The sequence below is a fragment of the Lagopus leucura genome, unplaced genomic scaffold (genome assembly GCF_019238085.1).
Source record: "Lagopus leucura isolate 7727_CA_CO unplaced genomic scaffold, USGS_WTPT01 Super-Scaffold_100008, whole genome shotgun sequence".
In the NCBI taxonomy this organism is placed as follows: Eukaryota; Metazoa; Chordata; class Aves; order Galliformes; family Phasianidae; genus Lagopus; species Lagopus leucura.
This window is the reverse complement of record NW_024962265.1, coordinates 29,371,381-29,371,803: the sequence shown is the minus strand read 5'-3', so window position 1 is coordinate 29,371,803 and position 423 is coordinate 29,371,381.

Genomic DNA, 423 nt, shown 5'->3' with positions numbered 1-423 from the left:
CTCGTAAAAAAAAAAAAAAAAAATTAAATCCAATTTGAAAAAAAAAAAAAAAAAAAAACGGCCGACGACAACAACAACAATCCCCGGCTCCTCCTCGCCTTTAAGAGACCCAGGTGCCCGTGCTCGGCCGGGGATCGGCCATGGAGAGGGGCTTGCTTGAAAAAAAGTTTAAAAGGAATAAGGGAGCCCCGCGAGTGCGGTAACCGCGAGTCCTGCCTCCACACAGCGCGCGGGCACAGAGACGGGAGCGAGAGGGGCACGCTCCGCGATTCCTCCTCCCGCTGCCGCTCTCAGCACCGCGAACCCAGCCGATCCAGCCTGCACATGAGACTCAACATGGTGCTGCTGGATCACACAATGAATTGGGTTACTGTTGTGGCGGGGTGGGGGGAGCCGGAGTGAGGTACTGACAGTGTGTGTGTG